We start from the raw sequence: 16,188 nt of genomic DNA, 5'->3' as shown, positions 1-16,188 counted from the left end.
ATGATGACACAAAGAATTCTTCATCTCATCAGAAATTCCCCGCGGGGTGGATGGGGGGCTATTTCTGCACATGTAGCATATGTCAGGCAGTGCCAGGAGCTCCTGGTAGTGCTACCCATGGTCTCCTTGAACCATATAATCTCAAAAATCATAGACCTGGATGAGAAATTTAAAGGTAGTTTAGACCAGTACTCTCCTTTGAGAAAACCAAGGCCCATTCAGAGTCAAAAATAACTTACCCAAGACCACAATGCAGTTTAGTAACAGAACCTCGGTCTCCTGATCATAGCACAGTGCCCTCTCCTGACACTAGGGGATCAAGGTGAGTAAACTATGAGATGTCTTGCCCCGTATGGACACGTTTTTGTCTCTCATCTTTGTCTCAAACACCTCATATTTAAAAGTAACTCTTAATTCTCATCTCTCTGCCACCTCAACAGTTAGGGATGGGCAGAGAGAAAGTGCTCAGTGATATTTATTAAGCAGATGCGTGAATGAGAAGCACTGTACCTTTAAGGATAAACTCTTCACTTGAACATCCAGGTGGTCTCTTGACTTCCACACCCCTCCATCTTCTGGAAAGGTCCAGGGAGCTCCTTTGCTTCTGCATGAGGTAGGAGGTAGGCTGGGCTCCTTCTGGGGGAGCTTTCTCTTTCTTCCCCCCTTTTTGTTATCTCACACTGAACTCTTTAGAGCCCCTGAGTGTGGCTGCTCCCCTGCTTGCAGGACAAAGAGAAGCCTCCTTGCATCCATCACAGCACTCTGGCTGTGGCTGGAGTCTGCGCTCACCTGGCTGCCGCTGCCTAGTCTCCTTTGCGAGTGCGCACTGCTGAATGATCTCCTTCAGGAACCTTCCTTCCCCGTCTCCCTCCCACTCCTGCAATCACACTGAACGTTCACACGTTATGTTTCGCTGTTGACAGAGACCCCACAACCTGACGACTAGCAACTGTTCCTTCAGTTATATGGCAACTTCATCCCTGTGAGATGATTGCCATGGAACCCTTTAAAGGAAGTACTTAAATACTTTCAGATGCAAAGGAAAATCTGTCTCGAGGGAGGCCTTCATTGAAGTGTGAGAGAAAGGGCCAGAGTTGCAGAATCTTGCCAAGGAAAGGAGAGGTTCCTGCTGCATGCCGGGTTTGAAGAGGAGCCAAGCTGTCCCTTTCTCCTTTTCCTAGGTTTTGACATCTGTGGAATAAGTGATATTGTACTACAGTTTTGCAAGATGTTACCGCTAGGTGTCATTGGAGAAAGGCACACGGACTCTTTCAGTATTATTCCTTATAACTGCATGTGAATCTACAACTATCACGAAGTAAACATCTCTAGAATAAGGGAATCAGCAGGCACGATGACATAACAGCAGTTGCCACCACACTGAAGCACTTAAAGGCCCTTCCCTGATGGGAGCCCCAGTGTAATCATGCGGAATGGCATTTGTCATCGGAATAGGTTCCACGACCTTGAGAACAGGAGCTGCACATTTCTCCTTCTCTTTCAAAGCCTCCTTCCTAGTTGAAAATTTAAGCACCTTCCGACCCCCAATCCACCTTAACTGACTCCTTCAAATAAGTAAACTGACCTGCATGATCTTTCCAGGGGAAGAGAATTGCTGATTATTCATCTTTATATCCAGCATCTAACACCGAGCCTGGCACCTAGTAACTGAATAATAAATGTTTGCTGGATGAATATGAAATGAATGATAAACAATGACTATCATTGTTTACTTAGGGTTTGAAGGATGAGAGCCTTTCCAAATAACTTGCTGATTTATTGCAAATCATAAGCCCCTTTTTGGGGTTTAATATAAATTTTTTTCACACTACTTCTGATAACAATACATACATTCCATTTAGAAAATGCGAAAAACACAGAAAGTTACAGAGAAGAAAATTTAAAATTTAAATCGCTCCATCGAGAAATAATTCTAATCTTTTGCTGTTTACTATTCCTGATGAATGTAATTATTCATTCCTTCAATAGTCTTTTTAATCAAATTGGAATTATAGTGCACACATCTTTATATTCTCCTTTCATCTCCCATTTCATTATATATTGAAAATGCTTTTCCGTAATTTGCAGCTGTCAAAGTATAGAGCAAAGGAAGGCTGAAAGCTTCCCTCAGTCTCAGTAAGCCATGTCAGTGGCATCAGAGCACGGCAGACGTGCAGATGGACAGCACCCAGGGGGTCCGCTGTGCTTGGGAGGTTCATTGTGTCAGACGTGAAGATGCTTCGTGTCAGCACTAAAGAGAGGGGAGACTCTTTTGCAACATGACTCTGAGGGAAAGAACGGTTTGGGCTCTTTCCATAATAACTAATATCATATGTAAGGACATATTTGATGAGGGGATTTTGACATTAGCACAAATCTCTGGCTCCATGTTATTAGTTAGTATCCTCAGAAGACTCGCTGGCATCTTGAAGTGTAGACTTGGACAGAATCCAGGGTGGATGCATGGTCCTGCTTTCACTGAGTGTAAGAAGCCAGACAAACAGGGTTCCTGCTGTATGATTCCATTTATATACACTTTTCTCAGGTGAAAATGCAAATTAATCACAAGTGACAGAAAGCAGAGTGCTTGCCTGGGAACAGGGTGCAGGGGGGAGTATGAGGAAGGAATCACAGAGAGGCATGAGGACACTTTTGGGGGTGGTACATACAGTCATTATCTTGACTTTGGCAATGGTTTCACTGGTGTAGAGGTAGGTGAAAACTCTTAAATTTTAGTCTTGAATTATGTGCAGTTTATTGTATGTCAATTATTCCTCAATAAAGTGTTTTTTTTAAAAAAAAATGGTGCTAGGAACAATAAAGGTCTCCTTCAATAGGTGTATGGATAAACAAACTGGGGTGTCCATAAAATGATATTCTATTCATGGATAAAAAGACATAAGCTATCAAGCCAGGAAAAGACATGTAGGGGCCTAAATGTGTGTTGCTAAGTGAACAAAGTCAATTGAAAAGACTACCCACCGTATTATGCCAACTACATGACATTCCGGAATAGGCAAAATTGTGGAGACCGTAAAAAGATCAGGGCTTGCCCAGGGTTCTGGGGAAGGGAGGGATGAATAGGTAGAGCACAGGGGATCTTTGGGGCAGTGAAATGATTCTGCACAATGCTGTCATGGTGGATACATGTTGTCATACAGTTGTCAACACCCATAGACTGTACAACACCGAGAGCGAACCCTAATGTAAACTATGGGCTTGAGTTCATAATAATGTATCCATATTGGCTCATCAGCTGTAATAAATGTAACACACTAATGCGAGCTGTTAATGACAGGGGCAACTGGGCCAGGGGGAAAGGGGCATATGGTATATCTTGTTACATGTTCCCTAGTTTCTGATCAATTTTTCTAAAAACCTGAAACAGCTCCAGAAAATAAAATCTGTTAATTAAAAAAAAATTGTAAGGTGCCAACAGTTAAAAAATCAGATTCCATCTAAAACTTCAAATCTCCAGCTCATCCTGCAAGACCAGAAACTCTAGAAACCCTGCATTAAATCCACAACCAACTCCCCAGCTCTCTCGCGAGTCTTTGTGGCGCACACAGGGCCACCGGCCCCTGCAGATCTCACAGCTGGTGACATCTGCCTTCCGGGGTTGGCCTCCCGGGGTCCTGGTTCCTGGCACGCCCCTGGAGGTCTAGTTTCATTCCCTTGTCCCTTCATCCCCAGCCTCCACCCTTGTTTGGGTCGCTTAGGTCGGTTCCAGGTGCAGTCTGGCTCACTCTTCTGCTGGGGATTTCCCTGAGACTAGTTCCTTTTCCTTAGTTCTGAATATTTCCTGGGCAGGGAATCTTCTCAAGGATACCTGCTGGGCACTGGTCTTCCCTTCCGCCCCTTGGTCCTCTGTACACACCCTCCGCTGTGGGCAAAGTCAGGGCATCTGTGTGGGAAATCTTGTTTAATCCTCTGCTGTCTGGCTTCTTGAGGATCTTCCCTAGCATTCACCTACCATTACTCTCTTACAAAAGAATGATTCATTATAGAATATTTAAAAAGTATCAAAGAGGCCGAAGAAGAAAGTAATTCACCCATTATTCCTTTGCCCAGAAATAAATAACCTTGGCTTACATCTTCACCGTTATGTTTTCAATCTTTTCAGTACTTGTACATAATTTTAAACAAAACTGTGATCATTTTTATATTCTGTATGAGAGTTTTTTTCATATTATGTGCAATTTTCTCATTTGATTTTAAGGGCTATGTACTCACTGCACAACAAATATTTGTGATATTATCATAATTTAATTATTTCCCTAATAGGGGGCATTTACCATTGTTTATTTAGAGTTTTTCACCTGTATTAACAATTGTGCAACAGATATCGTTGCTGATTAGTCCTTGTACTCATTCTTGATCATTTCTATGAGTTAAATTCCTAGAAGTGGGATTGTTGTATTAAAGTACATGTTTATTTTCAATGCTTTTGTTACGTGTTCTCTAATTGCCTTCCAGAAAGATTGCACCAACTCCATTCCCAAGAGAAATTATTTCTTGCAATTGCCCAAGAAATAATTTCACCTTTAAGGCCAAACTTAAAGAAAAATGTATTTCACTTATCATCAGAGTTTAAATTTTAGTGGGTTTGGGAATACTCATTAAAACATGGATGTAAATGTAACTATTCAAAGAGAAAATAAGAATATCACATGAGACCTTTATGGAATATGTCACACCACTAACAATATAGTATTTCTGTTAAATATTAATTGTTACCCACCTCTATACTAATAACTCCATAGTTGTAGAGGACAGAGGAATGACCATATCTCAAAGAGAGAGGGAAACATGGTTTAACTGTATAAGCCTTTATAAAGTCATTAGGTTTAATGTGATGATTTCACATTTCAATTAGGAGCAATCTCTTTTAAATCTGGTCATAAATAATTTAATATGGCACCTCTGCAGAATTCATGCAAAGATTACTCCATAATATCTAGTGACACTGCATGTTAAGTCTGTTTTATAAAAGAAATCTAGATAGCAGACTCTTCCCAAAAGGATAACACACCTGCATGCCTCTGAGCATTGCCAACTGACTCCTCTCTGCTTTCCTCATACTCCATTCATTCTGTCATCGACATTCACTTACCTTAAATGACATATTGCTGCTACCCAACCCTATCTTCTGATCTTGTTCTGAACCCTGTAAAGTGCAATCCAGGTTAATCAACTCAGAGCTTAAGTGTTGTATGTTATACCAGTTGTTTTTGGAGTGGATTCTGGCATGTTATCAACATTTTCCACTCATCTCAGAGATCTTACAATAGCATGTGCAGAGTTCATTGATTTTCTTCAAGTATGGGCTAGTGGTAAGGTACATGATTTGGATGTTCTAAGGCATAGAAACTGGAGATGTGAAGGAGAGAAGATATTTATGTATGGCATATTTTGGATTTGCCGAGCATCCTCTTTTAACTGCTAAAGCACCGAGATAGCAACGTTGAGTGAAATCTGGCTGATATTTAAGTATCAATAGAAAGCCAAGTCCTCCTGCTGCCCGCTACTGCTCAGAGGTTTCGAGAGGTCACCAGTTCAATGTAATGATGGTCATATACCAGCCAAACCATCCCAGGCTGGTTTCCCAACAATCCCAGATCCCCATGATCTCCAGGGCCTTGAGGCAACCAGACAGACTCCCAAACCCCCAGGTCATATGTTGGTTTGCTGTTTGCCAAAACATAGGTGGGCAACATAGATTCCACTTAGAGCTAGGTCCCCAAGATTTACAAATGAAAACTCCCAAGCCTCCGGGGAAGGAGTCAAACTTGCAGAGTTGTTTGAAGACCTGATTGAGAAAAGAAGAGAAGACCTGGGCCAGGCCAAAGGCCCAGAAAATCATCCAGAACCAGAATGGCCGCAAAAATGGAGCCACCTGGACTTTGACTGCCTGCATTTTTATTTTGTTTTCCAGTTCCCTTCTTAATACTCTTCTAATAAAATGCTTCGTAATTTTCTTCCCACTCTATCCATCCCCTGGTAACTTTAAAGAAAAACAGCAGATCCTAACCTGATTAAAACTAAATTTCACTGCAGCCTGCTGCAGATACCAAGATAACCTCAACTGGTAAGCCAGGGGGAGGCAAGGACTACCTCCTTTCTTACGGTTCAGCAGAACGTCCTGTACGGCCATACTTCGGTTTTCTTCCTGCCTCTTCACTCATATATTTATTCGACTGACACATACAGAGAGTCTGGTGTGTGCCAGCCACTGGGCCAGCTCTGATGATGGAGGACAACACGGAGAGGCCCCAGGGAAGTGCTCTGAGAGCCCAGAGAGAGGGTAACAACCTCCCAGTGTTTTGCCATTCTTCCCACAGTGTCTCTGCCTCCTATTCTTGACCTATTAGTTCTGCTTGAAGAAGCCCATCAAATGTGAATATTAAATCAGGTTAATTGAGGGAAAATACTTATTTTCCCACTGCAAGGAGACATCTTCAGCTACATTTAGAATTAAAGCACCATTTGCAGTTTTGCCTTTCCAGGCCCATTGACTAAATTCTTTGACCTATACCCTCATAAAGCACAATGTGTTCTTCCACAAAAAACTAAGGACTTAATAGCTTCGGGTGTACATCTTGTGGGGTATTTTTAAGACTAACAGACAATATATTAGTAGTTTTGTGGACAATATCACAGTCTTGCAAAGTATCTAGTTCCCAAAGGGTTTGATAAACAATGCACTTCTCTTTGCCAGGATACACTTATTCCCCCGTACGCTGGGCATTTTGTTTCTATGGACCAATTGTTTTCTTGGAGCAGCTTAGGGTGGCATTTTTACTCTTTGTTTTTATGATATTGAAATTGTTCAGCCTTCTTTCCACAGTGAAGTGAGCAGTCTCTGGGGTATCCCTGCAAAATATTTAACCATGAGGACTGAAGCTCACTTTCTACATCTTTGCTTCCTGCAATTTGTTGAGATTCTGCAACTGGCTTCCCTACGGAAGCTTGAGGTAAATGCAGCTTCCTCCAGACAACACTATCCAGTGCTTTCTACAGCCCAGTCCTGCCCTGAGACGGCCTGCATTTCATGTAAGCCTAGGTGAGCCTCAGCGCAGCTCTGCACATCTGGTGGGAAAAGCAGAAGAATCGCTGGGGGGCTCAGCCTGCCTGCTCATTGCTCGTCCTGGGAAATCCTGCCTAGCAAGCTGCAGTGCACTTTGGGATTTGGGGGACTTCAAAGCACATTGATAAAGGGGCTTCCACAGGTTCTGGGGAGAGTAACCTAGGGTGCTGCAGAGGAGAGCCATGAGAGACACTTCTCAGTGCCCCAACCTGTCCCTACCCGAGTTCTGGGCTTCCTTTCAGACTCACAAGGAGCACCGTGGGTATGGAATCAGGTTGTGCCTCAAAAGTGTTCTTTAGTCTTGCCTCTGGAAAACCTGCTGTGGTGCTTAATTTTATGTGTCATTGTGACTGGATGCCCAGATGTTTGGTCAAACATTATTCTGGATATTTCTGTAAGGGAGTTTTTGATAAAATGAATGTTTGAACTGGTGGACTTTGAGTAAAGCAAACTGCCCTCCATAATGTGGGTGGGTCTCAGCCAATCAGTTGAAGGCCTTAATAGAACCAAGACTGACCTCAGAGGAGCAAGAAGGAATTCTGCCAGCAGACAGCCTTCACACTTGACCTGCAACATCAGCTCTTCCCTGGGTCTCCAGCCTGCTGACACACCCTGCAGATTTTAAGCTTACCAGCCTCCATAATCCTGGGAGCACGTTCCTTAAATTCCTTAAAATTTCTCTGTCTCTGTCTCCTTCTGATATACATACATACATACACACACATATATGTATGTATGTATATATATATACATGCACACATCCTATTGGTTCTGTTTCTCTGGAAAACTCTGACTAAACACCTGCTCTACACTTTTCAGGGGAAAATTCCAGAATTTTAGAACCATGCAACCTTTTAGAGGTCTAAATAAGAGCTTCTGTCCTCAGGACGCAAACAGGATAGAGGACAATAGCAAGACAGAATCACAAGTCTGCTTACCTCCCAGGAAAGGAATAATGTTGGAGGCATCAGACCACAAGTGTTGGTGCATCAAGGGATGCATAGGACCCCACCCCCGCTAAGGGCCCTGCTGAAGCCGTTAGTGGGAGAAAGCAGGTGGACCCAGCCTAACAGGAAGGGCTTTGCTGATAGTCTGTTCAGTACCACACTTAAAATTGTCGAAGAAACATAAATAAATAGGCTAGGCTGAACAGAAAGCCTTTGAGAGCTATTCATTTAATCTCCTGAATAAAATTTAACACAAAAAAACTAAAAGCATAAGACTATTTATATCCATTCCAGAAGCAGGAAGAGCACGGAGGAAGGATTCTTTTTTCTGTCTGAAACACCAAACAGTGCCTGTTGACGGCAGTATAGCAAAGAGAAGGATCTTTTCAAGATGTTCACAAGCAAAAGTGGCCGCACGAATTAGACTGCCTCACTTTAAACACATATTCTTATTGGACAAAGAAGCAAAGGGTATCCTCAGTGGCTGAACATGACCACAATTTTACACCAGAAGCAATCGATGACATTAGAAATCACTTGACACTTGAATCCAAACTCAAGCTCCAAGACCTTGAGAACATTAAGCCAACCTCCCCTTAATACCCTGGCTGGTCCCACCTCCCAGACTTTAACCTTTTCCATAGGAGATGATTACACCCCCACTTCACTCCAGCCCTAAACACAGCTGGCCTTCACATTCTAAATACACTTTCATTCAAACAATCATTCAGATAAACAAGAACAAAAACTGAATCGCACAACCCACCACTCAGAGACAACCCCGTTTACATTTGGTGGCGACTCCTCCGGACTCCTCCACCTCTGCCAACTTCACACGACTTATTTTTAGCTCCTTTCATTCTAAATAATTTTTCCAAAAAGGTTTTAAAGCAGTTTGCGTGCCTTTATCTCATTGAGTCTCTATTTTTACCATTTATACAATGGAGCTGGTGTACATACCTATCTGATCAGGTGGTTGGGAAAGTTAAACAAATTAGTACATTTACTACATAGAAAGTAACTTGACCTTTCTACCTCCCAACCTCCTTAGCTTATTAGTGCATTCGCTGAAAAAATGTTTATTAAGCACCTGTTGTACTCCAGGCATTGCACTAAGCACCAGGCTCACAATAATGAGGAAGAAGAGAGCTATGGGTCAGGGACATGGACACACTGAGATCGAGAAAGAGACAGGGCTGTGGGGACATTGGGCACGACACCAGAACAGGGGCTGTGAAGGGAGGCAGTGTCCCGGCCACAGGGTGCAGTATTACAAAGGCCCAGAGACGATCTTCGTGTCGTGGTTATGAGTTCAAGAAGGGAAAGAGTTTTGAAGGGAGAGGCTGGAGCCACCAGAAGCTGGGAGAGACAAGGAAGGATCTTCCCCAGAGGCTCCAGAGGGAACCCCACCTGCCTGCATCTTGATCTCAGACTTCTGGCCAGCACCACGATGACAGAATAGATTTCTGTCACTATAAGCCACCCATTCTGTGGTCATTTGTTCCAGCAGTTCGAGGAAAACTAATACAGATAGGTACATAACCAACACTTGCTTTTTAAAAATTGCCCACATAATTATCAAGTGGGGGCCCCGGTTTTCTCTGAGGGTCATTCATGAGTTACATGTTTGTGTTTGACGTGCAAAATGAGTGGTGTTCCTTGTGCATAAGCGAGGTAAAACTATTTCTGTCTTATTTGTTTATGTCTTGGCTTTCTGAACTCATTTATCAAAGTCAAAGCAAAAATAAACATTAGTCTATCCTAATCCAAAGCCGAACTGGCGAGATGCAGAGTTAATAAAATGCTAATGTAAAATGGTGCGATCTTTGCTATTTTTAAGGCATATGTGATACTTCTGTGTGGCAAATGTAATTAATCGTCAGCCAAAATCATCAGTTCCAAATTAACACTCCCAAACTGTTGGGAAAGCACCCTCCTGCTTCTGTTTGTGTTCAGTGTGAGCTCAGCAGCTTCGCTGCAAGTAGACACTTGCCTGTTGGCTTAGGCAGAGGTTCTCGACCACCATGCACACCTTTGGCGGCGCTGGGCCATTGGCTTTTGATCTGGGGGTGCTCATTCCTGGAATTCAATGGGCCGAAGCCAAGCCCATCCCACTCAAAATGCCCATATGCACCACTGTGAGAACTATTGCTATGGATTTCCAATGCCTATCTGACACCTATCTGATCAGGTGGTTGGGAAATCAAACAAGTTAGCCACGGGTGAGGCTCTGTGACACGACAAAAAGATGTCATTCGTCTTTAATGAAAAATAATCAAAGTGACTTGCATTGGCTTCTTGTCTTTGTATCTGAGGTACCTTCTAGATGACGGCCTTGTGCTTTTTTCTGATAGGCCTGTGTGTTCACACGTCCATCTCCCCACGGGCTCTGTGCTATGCCAGAAGTGAGGCAGCGCTTCCTGCATCTGTGTATCTCCAGCACACGTCAGGAACAGAGTGACTCCCCAGTTCAGGTTGATGAGTGAGAGAATGAAATCTTGGTAAACCAAAAAGTTTTTTTAAATGTTCATAAGAATAAATAATCATTTTTGTTACAGAAATACTTGTGGGCTCAGCTTCAGTCAGGATCTGGTATCCTGGCCTAGGGTTCTTGACAGGTGAGTTCTATCATCATCTTGAAGTCTTAGTTTCTTCATCCAGGAAACAAAGAAAGCTAAAGTGTGGTCTGCAAAGGTCTTTATCAGCTTCAAAAATTCTGTTTCTTTGTTAAATAAAGACAAAAGCACATCAAGATTAGACACCACATCCCTATTGCCAAGGGCTAACAATTTCCTAATTCTTCTAATCTAACCGCAGGCATTATCTTATTCAATGTCAGAGTCTGGATTTGGCCAAACATCATTTGTAGAAGCTACATTTCAGAAAAACAAATATTTCAAGTTCTAGAATGTAAGCTATGTGGCCATGTATCATCTTGGTTTCCATGGCAGAATATGTTTTTTATCATCCCTGGAGGAAGACAGGGGAAATACCAAGAGATGTTTTATGTAATCAGAGTTGAATGAGAATGAGTATGGCACAAAAGTAGAGAGAACAGAATATGGCAAAAATGATGGGATGTCACTTCTTGATTTGGTTATAAAAGACTGTGACTTCCATCTTACTAACAAACTCTCTCTATTGCCTTCTCAGTTTGAACAACTTTTTGAAGCAAACTTGCCTTATTGATGAAGCTCAGTGGCAGGAACTGAGGACAGTGTCCAGCCAGCAAGGAACTAATGCCTCCAGTCCAACAACCCGCAAGGATGCAAATCTTGGTAACAACATGAGTTTGGAAGCAAATCTATCTCCGGTTGATCCTCAAGATGACTGCAGTCCAATCCACACCTTGATTGCAGCCTGTGAGAAATTCTGAAACAGAGGACCCTGTTCAGGCATGCCTGAATTCCCTGTCCCACAGAAATTGTGAGATGATAAATGTGTGCTGTTTGAAGCTGCCAAATTTTGAGGTAATTTGTTACAGAGCAAATACCTAATAACTAATATGCTTGGTATCAAGAACTTAGTTTGTTACCTGGCACCATGGAGTCTAAACACCAATGTCTATTTTTTATTCTTCCCTCTGGTATTTACTTTGCTGATTAAAACTCCATCTGGTCGCCTAGCATCCTGATCTTGGTTTCTCCACTCAATTGAAGTAGAGCTCCTAAGGAAAAACTTGATTCCAGAGTTAGGGCAGAAAGAAACAAAAACAGAGCCTAAGACATTTTGTAGTTCCATAAAATAAGGAAGTGCTCAAGAAAGGATAGGGTCAAAAAAAAATGATGGGGTGTGTCAAAAGGACACAGGAACCAACTTGAAGGATCCTCCAGTGGTCAACCTGGAACAAGTTGAGAAAGAAATTAAATGATAGTAATAAGATTATAACCCACAGAGTTAAATAAATATTCATGAGTCCCTTATAATATAAATAAGTAAGAATGGGAGAAGGGACAATAGAATTAATAAACATAGAAAGAATGGGGCAATTAGAAAATAACAAGACAAACTCCACAGTAATCATTGTACGATGAGAGATAGTATATGTACATAGTCTGAAAACAAGATCTTTATTAATTATAAAAGGAAAAAAAACTGGAGAAACTTGTAAGATATCACCTTAAGCAAGTAATTAATCAAATTTAACATCACTAACAATAAGGCGTAACATAGAAATGTCATGTACTTGCTGATACCATGCCCCAAGAAGGGTACAATACCACTTTGACGGTATTCTTGCCAAAAGTGCCTAACTTCATTGAATTAACGAAAAAACAAAATCAGACAGATGCACATTGAGAGTTTTACTATGATCTGACTGTGTGGTACTCTCTGGGTCTTAGTTTCTTGATCTGGAAAACAAAGGTTTCTGACTATCTAGCATTTTCCAAAAGTGTCCAAACATGGAAGCAAAGAAAGATTGAGGATTTTCACAGATCAGTGGCGAGTAATGAGACATGGCAACTAAGTGCCATATGGGATCAGAAAAGGGACATCAGAGAACCCTAGTAAAATTCAAGTAAAATCTCTATATTAGTTAATATCATTGTATTGATGTTTTGTGTCCATTAATTATTAATTATTAAATCAATTTTCAAATATGTATCAATATTTCCTGGTTGTGATCATTATACTGTGGTTATATAAGATAGTAACATAAGGGTAAGCTGGAGTGAAGGGTATGTGGGATGTCTCTCTACTCTTTTTTGCCACTTTTAGGCAAGTCTAAAGTTACTTCAAAATAAAAAGATTAAAAATAAAAAACTCCACCTGGTACCCTAAGGCTGGAGTTCTAATGGTCTTTCAGCCTCACACCACAGCTTAGTGGGTAGAAGACCTTTGGTCTACACTAGGAAAGTCTCTACTTACTAGATACTTATCAAGCCATATCAAAGGACACCTTGCTTTTCAACAGCAGGTGGAGTTTGCATTTCTGCTATATTGGCTATTTTTCTTTAAATCCCTGTAAGACATTAGCCCGGTTTTAATTAATCCCTTCTAACTTTATAGAGTCAAGAGTCTACAGGTTTTTGCCTTTGTCCTTCACATCATTAAGGGTAGAAGGAATTGCTCATCCAAATCATTAACAAAAGAAAGAAGGTGCACATCAGGTCCTTCTGTACTGCTCTGTAGTCATATTTTTATGTTTTCACGTGACTTACATAGTCAAAACCTCAGTTATCTGCCAATATGTCCACAACATAATAGCATGCCACGTTTCCTAATATGAGGAACAAGTGGTCACCACTAATCATTACATATATTACGTGGGCCATAGATGTTGTCTAACATTGCTCTAATTTTTTCTTATAATAACTAACGTTTTATTCTTACTATGTATGGGGCACTGGGAAGACAACTTACTGGATTATTTACTTTAATCTGTCAATACCCTATGAGGCAGGCAGAGATGAGGCAGCAGACCTTAATCTGTTAGTAAGAAGTGGCTGTAGAGAAAGAGCTAGGTGGGTGTACACGGGGCGCCATGGACATTCTGCTCTGGGGGAGTGACTGGGGTGCCACAGGCGATGTCCACTATTTGTTGGCCAATCCCCTTTTATCCCTCTTATCAAATTATTAGCACTGTGATGGGGGGAGGGGGGAAAAGTAGGGAAGAGAGGAAGGAAAGGAGACACATCTAGAATTGCATGAAGATTCTCCATGTTGTCACCCAGTGGAACTTTTGCTGTGATGTGTTTTAAATTAGAGAAGTTTCAAACTGGGAGAGAAAGACTCAGGGGGAACATGAATGCCATCTTAAAAAATGTGAAGGGCTGTTTTGAGAAAGGGGCATTAGAATTGTTGTGTGTGGTCTGAGAAGGAAGTTCAGAGAGGAGGCACATTTCAGCTCATTCTCAAGAAACTCTTTCTAGCTGGAAAATCCAATGACAGACAAGGCTGCCTGAGGACTTGGTGAGCTCCTGGTCCCCAGACAGACAAAAAGAAGGATAAAAGCAGGGGCTTGATACTTACATTAGAAGACCTTGTAAGTTTCTTGTAGCCAAGAAGCTCCGCAAGGAATTCTGGGCCTCCTGGTGGCAGCTGCACAGCCCCAGCGAGAGGCGGTGATGTGCAGCGCCTCGCTCCTGCTGTCTCGTCTGGTATGTGCTGAGTGAGCAGAAGCAAACTCAGTCAGTGTTCGGGGATAAGAAGTCAGTTTAGATATTCGATGAATTGACGTCGGAGCCTTTCAGAGCAAGTGAGACCTACGTGATTTCTAATATTTGGAAGACTCTTACCTTTGTAAACTTCTCTCCCCAGTGGTGCCTGGGTCCAATTCCTGGTTCCCATCTCCTGGCTGGGGTAGTCACTGGTGCTATTTCCAAACATTTCCAGATCTTTTATCCTGTGCAGTAGGATTAGACCTCCCCACACGACACACTGGCTGTGGCCACATGACTTGTTCTGGCCTGGGACGTGATATCTGTAAAGCCAGTGTGAGTTTTGCAGCCTGGTCTCAAAGTGACAACAGTGTAGAGCAGAGATCTGTCATGCATGATGGACATGCAGTGTAAGTGAAAAATAAATCCTTGTTGTTTTAAGCCACTTAGGTTTTGAGGGTGTTACCTCAGCATAACTGCCAACCTGACTCTTACACCAGTCCTGAGCCAGTTACTGAACATTTATAGGCCTCATACTTCCCATCCATAAATGGAAGAATAATGCACTCATCTCACAGGAGGGCTGTGGAATCAAGTGAGAGTGAATCCATCAAGTTAATGCATGTGAAGTGCTTAGCCTGGTGCCTGGCTTACAGGGAGTGCTTAAAAATGTCATCTCCTATTACCACTACACCATAAGCACAACTGGATCAGGATCCATGGAACCTGACACATTGCAGGCACTCAATAAAAATGGGTTGCAGAAGTAAATTAAGTTACTCTTAACAAAAACATCAATGATGCATCCCAAGCAGGCACTAATCAGGTGATTCTCACCATCTGGGACCAGGCAGGCCTTAAGGAAGACTTTACCTGACTCCTGGGAATGAGGCTGGGGGATAAAGCAAGATATCCTTGATTATCTCTCCTTGTACTTCAGGTGAAAATGTCCAGGCTGGAAGGGTAGAAGGCCCCCTTACTTCTTGGTGTGAGCCTCGAGGCCAAACGCCTGGCGGCCTACTGTGTCTGCACTTAATTCCTCCATTTCCCTCCTGCTGGAAAACAGGAGAGCAGATGTGACATCATGGCAACACAGGGATTGCCTAAGGAAGAGGAAATTAAGTAAAGTATGAATTTTAGCCAGACCACCAAAGCAGGAGGGGTGGACGGGGCTCACCACATTTGAGTCTAAGCTGACTTTCCGAGCCACCCACTCTTGCTTCCCTTCCTGCCTGCACAGACTGCGCTGAGCCCTGAAGACTCCAGGTAAGCACAGTGAGTGGCGACCTCCCCAGAGGTCACCTGTGGCTGGTTTGAATCCCTGGAAGATCCTGTGCTTTCCCAGGGCCGCTGCAGCATGTGATGAGGCCCGTGATCCAGGCTTCAAGGTTCAGGGCAGTGTTAGGAGAGACCTCACTGACCTGGGAAGGAAAAAAAAAGTCAACAGGGCAAAATGGGAATAAGTAGGCAAAGGGAAGACTGCAGAGAAGGGCAAAGAAATGAGAAAGGCTGGTGCTTTGAAGACCTTCCATGTGGCCGGAATGCAGGGTATGAGGGGGAAAAGATACAGGTGGAGACCTGGAAGGGGCATGGCTGACCTGTATGGTGAGCAGAGGTGATGGGGAGTCACCCTGAGAGCAGTGAGGAGCTTGAGGGGTTTTAGGCATGGATGGAACATCAGAACAGAGTTGCATCTAATCAATGTTGTGTTTTAGAACCCGGCGACAGTGTGGAAAAAGTTTTCCGGGTTCCAGGGGACACAGGAGGCACAGAATCACTTAGGAACCGTTGAAATAATCCAATTACTGAATACATTAGTCTCTACACCAAGTTGGCAACAGTGGGGAATGAAGAGGATTGGACAGATTCAAACTGTATTAAGGAGATACCAAAGAATACAAAGAATTCGGAAACCAACTGGGTGTGTGTGGTGAGGGGCACGGGATGTGCAGGACCATTTCCAAGCTTAAGGCATAGCCAACTGGGCAGGTGGTGAGGTCACTAACAATTACTGAATCAGACAGCATTTGGTCAGGAAACAGAAGCTGCTCTG

The 16,188-nt window shown here is 42.7% G+C and overlaps 1 long non-coding RNA gene across 1 annotated transcript; it reads right to left on the bottom strand.

The window, feature by feature from the left end:
* Positions 1-9,961: 9,961 nt before the first annotated feature.
* On the bottom strand, positions 9,962-15,553 carry LOC118973637 (uncharacterized). Its single transcript, XR_005063092.2, has 5 exons — positions 14,274-15,553; positions 14,008-14,142; positions 11,570-11,875; positions 11,216-11,406; positions 9,962-10,756 (listed from the first exon to the last, which is right to left on the bottom strand). It is a non-coding gene; the product is annotated as an uncharacterized lncRNA (long non-coding RNA).
* Between the last annotated feature and the right edge of the window lie 635 nt (positions 15,554-16,188).

Source organism: Manis javanica, chromosome 9 (assembly GCF_040802235.1).
Source record: "Manis javanica isolate MJ-LG chromosome 9, MJ_LKY, whole genome shotgun sequence".
Classification (NCBI taxonomy): Eukaryota; Metazoa; Chordata; class Mammalia; order Pholidota; family Manidae; genus Manis; species Manis javanica.
The sequence above is the reverse complement of the archived record's forward strand: the minus strand, read 5'-3'. Positions and strand labels throughout refer to the sequence as shown.